The following is a 13,688-nucleotide window of genomic DNA, read 5'->3' as shown; positions in this document are numbered from 1 at the left end:
GTTCTCCATTTCCAAGGCACGGGGTCCCTCCCCAACTCAAGAACGGGGCATCTGAGCTCCTCCGACCTTCCTGGTTCCTCCTCATGACTGAGTTCCTAGGACTCCACGGATCTCTGCTAATGGGAGCTGTTCCCAGAGCCCCGAACAAACTACAGTTCCCAGGATCATTGGGGGGGGGGAGGGAGATATCTGCTTTTTAGAACAGGGATGGGGAACCTGCAGCTTCCTCACGCCCATTTCCTTGGAACCCAGAATGGGATGTTGAGGTGCTTCTTCTAACAGGATGATTGCAGGGAGCAGCAGTGCTTTTCTTCAGCCAGAATTCTCCGCAACTCCATTCCAGCACCTTAAAACATCTAATTATTATTTTTTTGCCCAACTTTCCCCCTGCTTTTCCCCTGCTGGTTGGTAAAAGAGTCTCCCCACCTGTCAACGCAACTAAGCTGGCTTGCTGCTGCATGCCCAGGGATGGGCCACCCTTGCCCGCTGCAGCGGACTCCTCGTGTGTAAAGAGAGGGATGCTAATTGGGAAGCAGTGCAAGAAGAAGCGGTCAGCTTCTGGGATGCTGATTCCTGGACCTCCTTGCAGCTGTGTGGATGCAGGAATGTGTCGGCGGGAGCCCTGGTCCATTTTTGGGAAAGAAATAAAGCTGCCATTCGGGGATATCTTTATCAGCACCACCTACAATGTCACAACGTGGTGAATAGTATTGGGGAATACCCAGAAATGTTACTCTGAGTAAACTGGAGGGGAAGCAGAGTAACAGGGTGGGGTGCAGTGGGGATGATGGAAAAGCTCAAAATTGATGCAGGACTGCAGGAGGCATAATGCAGACTTAAGATGAGCATCGTTTTAGGGAATTCAATGTGGAATAGAATAGAATAGAATAGAATAGAATAGAATAGAATAGAATGAACAAAAGAACCAATTTGGGCAGCATCTGGGGAAAAGTGTTGTTTCCAATCCTAATCTGGAGGCTTGTCTTCTACATGGAAATAAATTCCAACAGTTCCATGGGGTTTCCTTCCAAGGAAAACGTGCCTGGATTGGGGACCTCAATGGCTAGCAGAGGTCAGCAAACTTTATCAGCAGGGGCCGGTCCACTGTCCCTCAGACCTTGTGGGGGGCTGGACTATACTTTGGAAAAAAAAATATGAACGAATTCCTATGCCCCACAAATAACCCAGAGATGCATTTTAAATAAAAGGACACATTCTCCTTATGTAAAAACACACTGATTCCCGGACCATCCATGGGCCGGATTTAGAAGGCGATTGGGCCGGATCTGGCTCCTGGTCCTTTGTTTGCCTACCCATGGGCTAAAGCCATGTGTGTTTGTGGAAATACTGCTGCTCTGAGACCTTCCAGAGCAATTGCTGGTTAGTGTAGGCTAATAATAATAATAATAATAATAGTAGTAGTAGTAGTAGTAGTAGTAGTTATTTGTACCCTGCCCTGGTTGTGCTCTCTAAGCACTCTCCACACCAAACAATCTCTGAGTTTCTTTCAAGTGCAGCCCTACCAGTGATTGTGCAAAAACATTTAACGCCATTTTAAAACTGCCAAGGAAAGATGGTTGGGGATCAAACTGAGCCCATCTGCATAACTCCTCCTTTTGCAGAACATTCTGATTCTGTTCAAATGCATTGTACGTTTGTTCCGTCTTGGCATTCCAAGGATGTGAAAGCCCCACCCACAACCCCCAAAAATCTTATTCAGCAACCTCTCTGGTGTCTTAGACTTTATCAGGTGTTGTCCACACAGCTTCAAGTTTTCAAAGACCATGAGGACCAGAAATTTGCTGGAAGCTGGATTTTGTACCCTATTATAATAGGGCGCGGGTGGCGCTGTGGGTAAAACCTCAGCGCCTAGGACCTGCCAATCACATGGTCAGCGGTTCGAATCACCGGGCGGGGTGCGCTCCCATCGTTCGGTCCCAGCGCCTGCCAACCTAGCAGTTCGAAAGCACCCCCGGGTGCAAGTAGATAAATAGGGACCGCTTACCAGCGGGAAGGTAAACGGTGTTCGGTGTGCTGCGCTGGCTCGCCAGATGCAGCTTGTCACGCTGGCCATGTGACCCGGAAGTGTCTGCGGACAGCGCTGGCTCCCGGCCTATAGAGTGAGATGAGCGCACAACCCTAGAGTCTGTCAAGACTGGCCCGTACGGGCAGGGGTACCTTTACCTTTACTTTTTATACCTTCTGTTGGGGCGCGGGTGGCGCTGTGGGTTAAACCACAGAGCCTAGGACTTGCCGATCAGAAGGTCAGTGGTTCCAATCCCCGCGATGCGGTGAGCTCCCATTGCTCGGTCCCTGCTCCTGCCAACCTAGCAGTTCAAAAGCACGTCAAAGTGCAAGTAGATAAATAGGGACCACTCCGGCGGGAAGGTAAACGCCGCTTCTGTGTGCTGCTCTGGTTTGCCAGAAGCAGCTTAGTCATGCTGGCTACATGACCCGGAAGCTGTACACCGGCTCCCTCGGCCAATAAAGCGAGATGAGCGCTGCAACCCCAGAGTCGGCCACGACTGGACCTAATGGTCAGGGGTCCCTTTACCTTTATACCTTCTATAGTTTTTGTTGTTGTGTACATCAGTTGCAACATGAAGACAATTCTACACAGACACGCACAATGGCAAGGTGTGTTGTTTTAAAATCCTAATGTGCCTGCCAGATGGTGGTGTTTCAAAAACATCCGAAAGTGCAACATGTTGCATTTGCATCAAACCCTTGTCTTTTATTCTGTCCTTCCATCTTTGAAGAACTCTTCATAGTCTTGGGAATTCACTTTTGGCGGATTTTGAAACAATGAACTCTCAGCACTGGCAAGTACATGCAGAACTGCTGGCATTATTCAGAACTGGGCATTATCCACAAATGATCCTGTATGATCTAATACCACAATTGCTGGATAATAATAATAATAATAATAATAATAATAATAATAATAATAATTTATACCCTGCCCATCTGGCTGGGTTTCCTCAGCCACTCTGGGCAGCTTCCAACCAAATATTAAAAACAATACAGCAATTGTTTGTATGCAGACATAGAGCCAAAAAATATAGCCACCTAGCAGTTCATAGTGAGCATCAAGTGAGGCTTCACACAACCGCTTAGGCACATAATAGCAATGGGTGCAAATCGGGGACAGGGATTGCAATTTCTCAATTGCATGCTGTAGCTCCAGCAGGTCAGGTGAACCTGTGTTATCCCTGCAATTACCTGTGTTCTCCCTGTGCTAACAGAGCAATTTAAAGGAAAGCTTTCTGGGCTGTGTACAACAGACAGAACATAAAAATGCAGAAATACACAGGATCCTTATATGCAGTGGGTGAGGTGCAGCCATGGCAGAAACGAGTATCTCCTCCAGCTGGCATTCTGCGCCTCCTTTTTAGTTGTTTTCTCACTGCGTCATTCATCCGCCTTGACATCCAGCTAACATCAACAGCTAGAAGCCAAGTCAGGAGAGCAGGGAGGGGAAGAGAGATCAAGGATTCAAAAGAAAGAGGGACCTCAAGCAGTTGTGGAACTTGTGCTGGGACCCATTGGGTTGCCCCATGAGTCTGGATAATGCATTATTTTTGAAGAGGATACCTGGATTAATCAAACCAAATACCTTTCTTGGCATCACAGTATAAAACATTTCAAGTCACTGGGATAATTAAAAGGACAGGGTGAAGCTGTTGAGGGTCATACGGTCACGCTGTGCTTGTGTGCACTTAGATATTCTGCTTCTCCCTGTCTGTTCCCTGAAAGGATGGACCTTTCGGGTAAGATTGTGGCTAAAAAGGAGGCTACTAAAGCAGTGATATCTTTGTTCCGATCTGCCAGGAGAAACCTCATTTGACTTCTTCTCGGAGTTCTAGGCTGGAAGTCCAACATTTTGCTCAGCATCAGTTGGTGAGGTGTGCTGTGTAAAGGGCAATCTAAGAGAATGTGGTCTATTGAATCAATACCTGGATTATAAGTACGCCAATTGAACACTCATGACCTGATGCGTTATTATCAAGCTGCATCACAAGCTGGACACGGAGCTACTTTCAGAATATCACTGAGGTGAGTAGCATAGCATCTTGGATCAGGGTGTCACAATCTCAGAAGCGTCAATTCGGAAAGCTGAATTCAAGGGACGCGATAACTGAAACCAGCTCTGGCCACGTGGTGGCAGCAAAATACACTTTTTGAAAGCATCCGCATTACATCCTATGCTGGATTGTCACTAACTAAATGAATACTTGTCATTTGAAAGACTTCAGAAGGGCAAGAAGCAGGTTTTAATTTTTGTTGGGATTCTATCAATACCAGCCTTGGATTGTATTAGATAAAAATTTTACCTGGACATGTGCTGAGCTCCGTTGCGGAACAATCATCCTGGATAGCTCAGTCAGTAGAGCATGAGACTCTTAATCTCATGGTTGTGGGTTCAAGCCCCACGTTGGGCAAAAAGATCCCTGCATTGCAGGGGGTTGGACTAGATGATCCTTGTGGTCCCTTCCAGCTCCACAATTCTGTGATCCCTTCTATGCCCATATACTCTGAGACTAAAGGTTTAGTTGTACCCGTTTCTCTCCACTTCGATTTTCCCCACGCGGTCTGGAGTGGACTCCCTTATTTCACCCCCAGACACTTTTCAAGAATTGTTCCACTAATTCTTTGAATTCTCTCTCCTTATTTTGATTTAATTTGGGAAGTTTTCTCGCTCTGGTGAGAGTCTTAGAGGCTGTGTGCTGATGATAAGCGGATCTCTCCCTCTAGTGCCAGGCCTCATTTCCAAAATTGCAACAGCCCAAACTCTTCAGATTTTGCATTGCTCCAGCAGGGAGCTTGGGTTTCTGTGTGTGTGTGTGTGTGTGTGTGTTTGCATTTATAGAAAATTTTATTCATTGTTTTTAAAAGATGGCATGTCAAGTCATCAAGCACAAGGAAAGAATGATCAGACAGCAAATACCTGGGTTATATATGGCAAAGAACAAGAATGTTCAATCTAAAATGTCCTTTTTCTATAGACTTTTTAATATCTACAGTTCCACAGTTGCAGACATGAAACAGCAATTGCCCTGAATAAAGACATATTTCCCGATTCTTTTTTTAAAAAAAAAATACCCAATTACAAGACATTTGTACTGACAGTAAACACAGAACAAAAGTAATATATCTAAGCATTTAATGTGCCTTTTTTATCGAGGTAGGTGAGAGATTGTGTGTATCAAAACAAGCGCTGTACGACTACCGTTTAATATTGCTTACTTGAACCTACAGGGACACAGGTAAGAAACATTTCCATGAACAGAAGGATGGCGTAAGTGCGCATTATAAGAAACCAAGTTTGTGTTCAACCAAAAGATGAGGATCTCCCATTCAAAACCATGCAGTCACAATTGCCTTTCCAGATATCCAGGGACAAGGTAGAACTATTAAGGAAAGGAAGATGCTGGACCTGCTTCACTGCTTTGAATTCCATTTGCAGCTTCAGTGGTGCATGCAGCCCCGGAATATTTCTCAGAGTAGAAAAATTCATTTTATCTTGATTTAACGGGAAAAAATATCTGATAGTTCGAAAGGATGAACAGGGAAAAGTTCACTCTTTTGTAAAGCCTCTATTTATCACACCATAGCTTTCAAATGCTCCAGCAGCTGAAAAATCAGAAACTGGAATACAGTCCTTCAGTTGAGATCCAAACGCTCTGGAATTCCTCTTTTCACCGTCACCCAAAGCCTCTTCCTTCTGCCAGCCAGCAGACACTTCCGGGTTGGCGCTTCTGGTAATGGCGGATTTCCTCCGTCTCGGAGGAATCTGCTCCTTGGAAAATTAGGGTCTGACCGCCACGGCAAGGCGGAGACCTGCTAAAAACCACGGGCGGAAGAAGCCCGTGGACTTGGGATTCGGCAGGTACCTTTTGCACCTCCCCTGCTCGCGGGGAGACCCAATTTCGGGGCTCCGGAGCGACGTGGGATGAGCGGCGCGGTACATTGAATCAACCGCTACTTTCAAGGAGTGAAGCCGCATAGCTGTTGCCAGAAAACGCCGACTTTTCCTGTGGACAATTGGACTTTAAGTAAATATTCATAAGTAAATAGAAAATTGGATTCCTTCTGCCAGCCAGCAGGGAGCTCGTTGACGGCATTGCTGGGGAATCCTCAAGCTGTTCCTTTTTATTAAAAAAGCAGGGGGGAAAGGATAGTGGTCAAGAACCAATGGGAGTTGTAGTCAAGGAACCGCTGTAGGAAGGCCCCCAGTTCCCAAACTCATCTTATTAGTGTAGGCCTTTTTTTCAGAACTGCCTCCACAGCATGAACACTTACACTCAACTTGTAGAGGCTTCTCCGCACCCTATGCAAATCTTTCCTTCCTCTTACCTGTTCTATTTGTAAGGGCAGCTTCAGCAGCAGCCACAACAGTGAAAATAGGTGATCCTGGAAGAAAGAAGGTATCTTTGAAGCAGGGGAGAACTCGACGCTAAGAACTGCTTTAACATGTGAACGGGCTGTCACAGACAAACGCCAGGGACAGAACGTCCCCTCAGCCGCCCATCCAGCTGTCACACCCACCCCAGGGACTTAAAGCCCACCCCACTGCGGAGCTCACAAGAGCCGCTTTTTGGCAGGAACAATCAGATGACCATGAGATGCAGCAGACTGCATGGCTTTAAAAGAGGACTTCCTGTTTGTCTGCCATGGCGATCGCCTGTGCCAATTACACTGGAGCCCATCCGTGCTGGTAACAGAGGATAATATGGGAGTAATTATCCTCCTAACCCCCCTGGGGTTGGGGGGGGGGCTCTCCACCTGCAGATCGTCTGATACCTGCTGCCCGTCTAGAAGGAAGAGGGGGCATGGGCGAAAGACTTTGGATATAACATATATATGGAGGATTGGGAGAAATTGTGGAGAGAAGGATTAAGATTTACTGCTTGTACAACTATAAAAGAAAATGTGATGAAAATGATGTATCGATGGTACTTAACACCAGTGAAATTAGCTAAGATGTACAAGGGATGTAACAAATGTTGGAAATGTAAAGATAAAGAAGGTACATTTTATCATATGTGGTGGGAATGTAAGAAAATTAAAAATTATTGGGAAATGATATATAATGAATTGAAGAAAATGTTTAAATATACATTTGTTAAGAAGCCAGAAGCATTCCTGCTAGGTATTGTGAGAAATGAGATAAACAAGAAAGATAGGAAATTATTTTTGTACGCAGTAACAGCAGCGAGAATATTGTTAGCCCAGAAATGGAAACAAGAAGAACTACCAACACTGGAAGAATGGAGCATGAAAATGATGGACTTTGCAGAACTGGATAGAATGACAGGAAGAATTAGGAATCGACGAGATCAGAGATTTATTGAAGAATGGGAAAAATTTTCAGAATATATGCATAATTTAGGTGAAAAACAAATAACGCTTGTAACGTTTAGCGAAGCTTTGTAAAAAAGAAAGTTAAAATTATGGATTGAAAGCAGACTTAATTTAAGAAGTAGATAAGAACTAAGAAATGTGTGGAAAATTGAGAAGGGAAGGAGTACCAGCCAAGTTGAGGGAAGTCAAAAAATGAGAGAATGGTTTTATAAATTGTTTGAATTGTATTAATTTGTCTTATTTGTAAACTTAATAAAAATTATATTAAAAAAAAATAGAAGGAAGAGGGGGCAGTGGGAGCTGGGTGTACCCCGCACGGCTGTGGCAACTCTCCCAAGCCGGCGCCACGAGCAGAGAACACCTGCTTTTTAAGATAAAAATTTGGACTTAATTAACAGGCATGTCCTGAACCACCAGAGACAAAATAACTTGCTAATTTAATCAGCCACTGAGAAGGAACTGATCTGGGGAAAGAGTTTCGTCGTGACCAAAATACATCTTGAAAATGTAAGTGGATGCTATTTTAATTGCGAAACGGACTGGTGAAATTTTGACTATGAGTCTGGCAATGATCACTAAGGGAAAGATGAAAGGAATTCCTAATGGAGCTATCCTTTTAGCGTAGAGATATTATCTCATTAACGGCTGGAAGAAGGCCTAGAGGAGAATTCTGGATATGCCTGGGATTAATGGCGGACAATGACAGTTAAAATATCTCTTGAGAGCAGAAAACGAAACTAAAGATCACTGAGGAGCAGAAACAACAGTACAAAGGACTGGCCCACTCGCTGAAAAAATTGGTGGATTAAGTGTATAGCCCCAGGAGGAGGTGAGCTTTTTTAAATTCTTTTTTGATATATATGTATTTGCAGCTTTGCCTGGTTAACCTCTCCCAAAAGGCAATGACTTGAAATACACAAGTCGGTTTGAAAGAACTCTGCTCCTGTTCCCTCAGTGGAAGGAAGGAAAAAAACCTAGATTAGAACTACTTTGTTTTTGCAGAGATACCAGGATGTTGGGAGATGATACGAGGCTATGGAGGGGAATTCTGGAGAGCTGCCCTGAGCTAATGGTGTCTTTCTGTATGGGATCTGGCGTATATTGGCTCCTGATGGCAGAAACTGAAAATGGAATTGCAGGAAGTGGATAATATCAGGGGAAATATTTCACCAGAACTATGAAGGCGAAAGTTTGAACAGACCAGTGGTTGTAAACATAAATGAAAATTAAGTGAAGAAGTAACATCGGAATGGTTTATTGACTAATTAAGAAATGCAATGTGATATTAAATTATTAGCACTCCATGAAATTCAGAGCATGGGAAGTCACACAAAGATATATCATTTGACAATATATTTGGCTTTTTTATTGTATAGTGGTACCTCGGGTTAAGTACTTAATTCGTTTCGGAGGTCTGTACTTAACCTGAAACTGTTATTAACCTGAAGCACCACTTTAGCTAACGGGGCCTCCTGCTGCTGCTGTGCCGCCGGAGCACCATTTCTGTTCTCATCCTGAAGCAAAGTTCTTAACCTGAAGCACTATTTGTGGGTTAGCGGAGTATGTAACCTGAAGCGTATGTAACCTGAGGTACCACTATATAGTAATTTCGAATGTTATAATGTGGTTCTTATTGGATTGTTAAATTGGAAAACTCAATAAAATATTATTTTTTAAAAAGAGCATTAGGCGACTTAGGTCACAGACCTTGAGAGGCACCAAAAGAGCATCTCTGACTGCATGGCTTTAAAAGAGGATGAGGCGACTTAACGGAGGAGAGGGCGATCAAAGGCCACTAGTCCTGATGGAGGCAACAATGCTTCAGAAAAGCCATTGCAGGAAGTCCCAGGTGGGCAGAGGGCACTTCCGCTTAAATCCTGCTTGCGGCTTTTCCACACACATCTGGGTGGCCCCTAGGAGAGGAGGCTGGACCAGAGGGGCCCTTGGCCTGATCCTGCAGGCCCTTCTTGTGCATTTCCTAAGGCTGTTCCTTTCCCCTGTCCCAAGTTTCCTCCGTCTGGGCTCCAGTCCCTTCCGGGATGTGGCGGCTCCCAGGTGCAAAGCAAACGGAGACATCAGCACCCCTGCCATGCTGCCCATGCCCACGTCACCACTGGCTGCCGACGCTCGCTGCTCCTGCCTGGGCACATAATGGCCAGACCCCTGGCTTGGAAGGAGGGGGCGAAGGGCTGGGGAGAGACAGGCCTGCTCTCCACCACACCCCAGCCCTGTTTCACTCAGGTTGGGGCCACAACCTCCTGGCACAGGAATCAACTTACCACGACTCCCAAGATTCCAGATCTGGCGGCCTCCCCTTCTTCCTCACGGTGCCACAGCAGTTGCTGTGGCCTACTGGGCTTAGGACCTAGGAGACAGAAAGGAGCCCCTCTTCACCGCATGCCCATGGCAATGTCGACTGGACTACTGATCCTAAGCCCAGCCCAGCTTCAGTTCCTTTTAAAAAAAAAATAAAAATATTTATTACATTTCCAACAATTAAAACACTACATAGAAGAAATAAAAATGGACAATACAATACAGTACAAAAACACTACATAACACTAACACCTAACACTAACGCATTAAACTAACAAAACAAAACAAAAACAATTTAAAACACATCAAACAATTTCAATATCTTATCTTCCATTAACTTATTTCAATGACCTTCTCACACCTCCCTTTTTGTATTTCACCATTTCATCCTGAGTATTCCATTTCAACAGCAAGTTATACATTCTTGACAGATTCTTGATTTTTGGCTCTAACAATTCTGCTTCCAATTTTGATTTTTCCACCTGGAAACCAACTTTTTTGTCCAAATTGTATGCCTCCATTATTGGATAATAATGGAGCCAATCTCTCACTTTATTTTTCAATTTTTCAAAGCTCTGCAATTTTATTCTGTCTCCAACTTGTTCCAGAATTTCCCAATATTTCGGCCATTTGGCCTCCATATTGAGTTTTTTCTGTGCCTTCGCTTCCATTGGTGACAGCCATCTTGGGGTTTTCTTTTCTAACAAATCCTTATATCTTATCCAAACATTAAACAATGCTTTTCTAACAATATGATTTTTAAACGCTTTATGTGCTTTTACCTTATCGTACCACAAATATTCATGCCAGCCAAATGCATTATTGAAACCTTCTAGATCCAACACGTCAGTGTTTTCAAGAAGCAGCCATTCTCTCAGCCAGCAAAAAGCAGCTGATTCATAATAAAGTTTAAGGTCTGGCAGGGCAAATCCATCTCTTTCTTTAGCATCAGTTAATATCTTAAATTTTATTCTAGGCTTCTTGCCCTGCCAAACAAATCTGGAAATATCTTTCTGCCACTTCTTGAAACAGTCCATCTTATCCAAAAATTGGCAATACATTCATTTTTATCACAGCAATTCGGCCTAACAATGATAACTTCAAATTTCCCAGCTTCAGTCCCCCCACCAAGTGCCCCCTTCTAGAACCCACCGCTCTCAACACTTTCAACTGCCTCACCCCAACATTTCAACAACTCCCTTTCCAAGCCTCCTCCAATCTTCTCTCTCCACCAGAATTCCTCTCTCTCTCTCTTCCCCCCTCCCTCCCTGCTTGACATTCCCTTTGGAATTCTAATAGCTTCACCTTAATTGTAGTATTGCAAAAACAGAGGAAGAGGTTACAGATGGGAAATGTCCGAGAATCCCAAAGTCTAAATTCAGAGACCCTGGCTTATGTCTCGCAGGAGGACTCAGGATCCACCCTGGACCCCAACCTTTCTCTGTTCCCTCCCTGTGTCATATTGAAGATTGTAAGCCGCTTGGGGCAGGAACCTTATTATCAAGGGTCACACGCATAGATGTTGCAAAGAAAGAATACAAAAGAATATCACTAGGCTGCTGCCCTCTGCAAGCTGAAGCCTGCTAGACACATTTCCCTTAAAACCAAAGGCTGTGCACAAACCATCCATTTGGGGCTCCAGCAGCATAAAAAGGAGCTAAGTCTGCAGAGCTGCATTGCTGAGGGGCAGGGGCTCAGACCTTAGAAAGACAATTGGCAGAGAGGGCTCTGTGTGAGGTCCTTTTCCCTGCTCTCCTGGAGAGAAAGGAGCATATTGCTCCCCTCTCTCTTCCTTTGACCCGGGTTGGATGCAGACATGCCTCTTCCACATGTCCCAGGGGTTGGCCCTGGGGGCTACAGTTGAGGACCTGCCAAGGTGTCGGCATCTGTGGAGATGTCAAGCCAGGGAGCCAAGCCACATGTACCTGCAACAGATAATAATAATAATAATAATAATAATAATAATAATAATAATAATAATTTGCCACTCATCTCCTCTGGGACTCCTACCTTCAGAGTTCCTTCTCATTATCACTTGTCTCGGCAAGTCTCTCACCATCATCTGACAGGCATCCCTCTTGCAGGCCACTGTAAGGCTTGCATGCAAAGCAGCACTTTGTGATATCGGTTGGGAAGCAGGGGCCAGGCTGCTGGGTTGCCAGGCAGCTGAATTAATAAAAATAAAATGGGGGGGGGGTTTCAAAGTGTTCTGGGATGAGGCCACCGTGGGTCAGGCCAGAGGGTGCTGTTGGGGTGTGTGGTTGTGCCTCCCCTTGTTCTGCATCTTGCTCCCCCGCCCCTTCCTTTGGCTGCTTGATGGTAATAATAATAATAATAATAATAATAATAATAATATTTTTTATTTATACCCCGCCCTCCCCAGCCAAGGCCGGGCTCAGAGCGGCTTACAAGCAATAATAAAAACAAGATGAATGATTACAACTTAAAAACAAAAGTAAAATACAACATTAAAATAATGGAACATTAAAATATTAAAATGTCGCCTCATCGCAGGAGGAGAAGGAAAAGAAAAAAGAAAGAGAGGGAGGGAGGGAATCAAATTGGCTCCAAGCCAAAGGCCAGGCGGAACAACTCTGTCTTACAGGCCCTGCGGAAAGAAATCAGATCCCGCAGGGCCCTGGTCTCATGAGGCAGAGCGTTCCACCAGGCCGGAGCCAGAGCTGAAAAGGCCCTGGCTCTGGTGGAAGCCAATCTAACTTCCTTAGGGCCTGGGACCACTAGGGTGTTGCTATTTATGGACCTTGAGGCTCTCTGTGGGGCATATCGGGAGAGGCGGTCCCATAGGTACGAGGGTCCTAGGCCGTAACGGGCTTTAAAGGTCAAAAGCAGCACCTTAAATCTGACCCTGTACTCCACCGGGAGCCAGTGCAGCAGTAGAGTTGGAAGGGATCCCAAGGGTCATCTAGTCCAACCCCAGACAATGCCAGGATCCTGCCCACTGCCAGCCGTGGCTGGACCCCAGACTCTGACCATCTTCTTACCAGCCAGATGCACTGACCCCTTGCAATTCTGCTTAGGGTGGAGAAAGGGGAGAGAGAAATGTTTTGCCCTCAATATCTCAAGGGCCGTCACAGGGAGGAGGGAGGAAGCTTCTTTTCTCCTGCTCCAGAGGCCCTCAAGACCTGAAGCCATGGGTTCAAGTTACAAGTAAGGAGAGTCCGACTCAACTTCAGGAGGAACTTTCTGACAGGAAGAGCTGTTTGACAGTGGGAAGAAATCCCTCCAGAGAGTGGTAGACTCTGCTTCCTTTGAGGTTTTTGAGCAGAGGTGGGATGGCCATCTGCCATGGATTCTTCAGCTGTAATCCCTGCATTGTAGGGGGTTGGTCTAGATGCCCCTCGGGGTCCCTCCCAACTCCACAATTCTTTGATCCTATGATTTAAAGTGCATCCAATGAGAATTTAAAGCACATAACGTCCCCCAAATGATCCTGTTTGCAACTTTCCTCTCACTGAACTACAATTCCCAGAACCCCTGAAAACTACAATTACCAGGATCATGTAGGGGATGACATCTGCTTTTTAGAACATGGAGCAGAACCTACAGCTCACTACCCCAATTTCATAGGATCCAGAAACGGGAAGCTCAAGTGCTTCTAACAGGATGACTTGACAGAGAAGGCTTTAGTGGTTAAGAACTTTGCTTCAGGATGAGAACAGAAATCGTGTGGCAGCGGCACAGCAGCAGTGGGAGGCTATATTAGCTAAAGTGGTACCTCAGGTTAAGAACAGTTTCAGGTTAAGAACAGATCTCCAGAACGAATTAAGTTCTTAACCTGAGGTACCACTGTATACTGGCCCCCTTCCAAATTCACTGTCTTTGTCCACAGCTCTGGCAACTGATTCTTAATGGTCCTAGTTTGGTCAGGTCCTTTTGCATAGGGTAGCCCAGGAATTCCTCTGCAGCTTGTATTTCTCCCTTCACATCCCAAATAATCCCAAACCCCACCATTTATTAATTTCTAGGGTTTAGTGGGATCCTCCCTC

General features: G+C 45.1%; 1 protein-coding gene across 1 annotated transcript in view; it reads right to left on the bottom strand.

Moving 5' to 3' along the window:
* The window catches only part of LOC310661539 (uncharacterized protein), a 58,335-nt gene that overhangs the window by 17,127 nt on the left and 27,520 nt on the right, over window positions 1-13,688 (bottom strand). The gene's annotated exons all lie outside the window — the stretch shown is intronic.

The sequence above is a fragment of the Podarcis tiliguerta genome (assembly GCF_965153285.1).
Source record: "Podarcis tiliguerta genome assembly, chromosome: 13".
Lineage (NCBI taxonomy): Eukaryota > Metazoa > Chordata > Lepidosauria > Squamata > Lacertidae > Podarcis > Podarcis tiliguerta.
Note: the sequence above shows the minus strand (reverse complement) of the source record. Positions and strands in the feature narration are given on the sequence as shown.